Source organism: Panthera uncia, chromosome D2 (genome assembly GCF_023721935.1).
Source record: "Panthera uncia isolate 11264 chromosome D2, Puncia_PCG_1.0, whole genome shotgun sequence".
Classification (NCBI taxonomy): Eukaryota; Metazoa; Chordata; class Mammalia; order Carnivora; family Felidae; genus Panthera; species Panthera uncia.
Genome location: NC_064818.1, coordinates 9,495,682 through 9,499,120, shown reverse-complemented (window position 1 = coordinate 9,499,120; position 3,439 = coordinate 9,495,682).

The window sequence follows — 3,439 nt, the reverse complement described above, 5'->3', positions numbered from 1 at the left end:
AGTGGTTCTGGAAACCACTTGGATGGTGCTCATGGTGGTGGTTTTGGTGAGTAGGACAGCTGTGGTCTAAGAGGAAACTTGAGAGGGCAGGGTGGCTTTGGTGGCAGTTGAGGTGGTGGTGGATATGGTGGCAATGGGGATGGCTATACCAGATTTGGTAATGCTGGAAGCAACTCTGGAGGTGGCAGAGGCTATATAATGATTTTGGCAATGACAGCAATCACTCTTCAAATTTTGGACCCATGAAAAGAGGAGATTTTGGAGGCAGAGGTTCCGGCCCCTTGGGTGGTGGAGGCCAATACTTTGCCAAACCACAAAACCAAGGTGGCTGTGGCGGTTCCAGCAGCAGTAGCAGCTGTGTCAGAAGCCGAAGGTTTTAATTACTGCCAGGAAACAAAACTTAGCAGGAGAGGAGAGCCAGAGAAGTGACAGGGAAGCTACAGGTTACAACAGGTCTGTGGGCCCAGCCGAACATAGTGGTGGCGAGGCCTAGCTGCTACAAAGAAGACATGTCTTAGACAGTACTCCTGTATACGGGCACAAAACTCGAGGACTGTATTTGTGACTAACTGTATAACAGGACATTTTAGTTTCTATTCTGTGGAAAGTGTAAAGCTTTCCAACAAAGGGTTTTAATATAGATTTATTTTTGCACCCATGGTATTAATTGCTAAATGTAATAGTCTAATCAGGATATGAATAGATTGTGTCTTTTTACATAAATAAATAAATAAATAAATAATAAAGTTTTATCAGAGATTTTAATTTTTTTTTATTATTTTAACGTTTATTTTATTTTTGAGACAGAGAGAGGCAGAGCATGAACAGGGGAGGGGCAGAGAGAGAGGGAGACACAGGATCTGAAACAGGCTCCAGGCTCCGAGCTGTCAGCACAGAGCCCAATGCGGGGCTCGAACTCACGGATCGTGAGATCGTGACCCGAGCCGAAGTCGGACGCTTAACTGACCGAGCCACCCAGGCGCCCCAGAGATTTTAATATTTTAATATGCCTTATGAATTTCAGAAGGGACAACACTCTGTACAGGACTTCCTGGAAATCTATAAACATGGAACTGAAGGACAGAAAATTTTCCACCCCAAGATATGGCTCTTTGGCATACTGATTATTTTAAGCTGGTTATTGTTTTCTAAGTGAGCTCTACATCCAACCTGGGGCTTGAACTCATGATCCTGAGATAAAGAGCTGCATGTTCTACCTACTGACCAGCTAGGCGCCCCTTAAGCTGGTTATTTTTAAGAAACTGCAGACACAAGAGAAGCTCTGAAAACTGAGAAGTCACACTTTTGTTAAAAGAAAAATACATTTATAAGAGAAATCTCCAGTTGTAAGGATGTCTCCCCCACTATACCTGGAAAAGGGAATGACTCAGTGTATAGAAATTTATCTATGGAGAAGGCAATGACTTCAATCTATGCAACAACCTTACCATTGTTGACTATGCTTTTCCTGGTAGCCTCCCATAACTAACACCCCACCTCCAATGTCTTCTTTTGTCTTTAGCTGACAAATTTAAGTACGTTGGTATTTAAGGTGATGGCTTTGGTCAGTTTGAGCTGTTACTCATTTCCTGTGTCTCTTTCATGTATACAGGAAATATACATATCATTGAAGTTTTGTTTTCCACCTGTTGATCTGTCTCATGCCAATTTAATTATTAGATCAAAGAACCTAGAAAGGTAGAGGAAAAAAATTTCCCCAACAGAACTGTTCCTTTTTCAACTTTACCACAGGACTGAAGACATGTTTCGAAAATCTTGTTATAGTGGAAATATTATGAGTTTTCAGATTTCTGGAGACTACGTTTACATCCCAATCCCTCCCAGTCCTGCCTCTGTTAATTAAATCTTTGAGCCTTGATATCATCATTTGTAAATAGGAAATACTATTGAACAAACAAGGCCATTGTATAAATGCCATAAGCTAACTTGGTTGACTCATTTCAACATTTACTTAGGTCCTAAACAAAGGCCAGTACTTGGTTAAGAACTAGAGGAAAAGAGATAATTAAGATGTAACCCCTGACCTCAAGGAGTTCACTATTTTCAAAATCACTGAGCATTTACTACTATGGGAATTCTATGTGGCCACATTCCTCTTGGTTTCTTATTTTCTACATCCTTCTCTGTACCTTTCCATCACTTTTTTGTGGATGCCAACTCCAAACTATTAGCAGTTTAGCTCTCCATTTCCCCAAAGCAAGTATCCTTGAACATCCAAAGACCATAGATGGAAAACAAAAGGCAATATAGTCTAGGTACCTATACTGAAAAATACAAAGGTTAGAAAAATGTTGGACATAAGAGATTTTTCTTTTCCTTGAACAGACTCCAGATCATATTCTTTAGTCATCCAGTCTTGACATAAGTAAAGTGAAGCAATTGCAATGTATTTTCTTAAATGTCCGAGATCATCTGGAGGTGTTTATTACTATTATTTCTTCCATTTTCACTTAGTTATTCCTATTTTAAATAAAAGCTTTCTCAGGCAATAATATACATACAAAGGTCCCTTCCCTTTAAAAATCAGCAGCTGTTCTTTTTTTTTTTTTTAATGTTTACTTATTTGTTTTGAAAGAGAGAGAGAGAGTGAGGAAGGGGCAGAGAGAGTGGGAGAGAGATGGTTCCAAGCAGGCTCCAGTCTCAGTGCAGAGCCCTCATGCGGGGCTCAATCTCATGACCATGAGATTATCACCAGAACTGAAATCAAGAGTCAACGCTCAACTGACTGAGCCATCCAGGCACCCCTCAGCAGTTGTCCTGATGAATATAGCAGTACATTCAAATGAAGAAAGAAAAATACATATAAAACTGCAAATTCACAAAAAGGACATATTCATATGAATATTAAATGTTTCTTAAGTATTAGATTAGGATGTGCTTAGCTAAAGAAATCATAATTTATTCCAAATCAAAATACATGTTTGAGTAGCTAGTATATCAAAGCAATAAAGGCAGTTGCAAAAAATAAAAATGAAGTTACAACATCAGCATTAAAATAATTTAAATTTTATACTAAAGATAAACAACTGGGTATTTATTGAACCACTGCTGTGCGTTTAGCATTGTTATGGGTCTTTTTGGTTTTGCTTTGTTTTGGATGGAGGAAAAAGATTAGAAACTGAAGGTTCAGATCAGAATTTGCAGAAAGATAAAAAAACATTTTTTTTTGTTTTTTGGCAGGCCAATGTTTACTTCTACCTGTTAGACAGCAATAATCATAGAACACTTCAAATATATATCCCAAGGGGAAAAAATTCACTCAGCTATTATGCAAGTTTGGGTTGATTTTTGTTTTCAAAGTTGATTGGTTATTATAACTGACTGTAATAGAGGCAAATATGTTTTAAATTATGATTTCCCAGAAAAACAATAAAATAAGGTAAAATGAGACACACTAAATAGTGAGTATCAAAGTTAA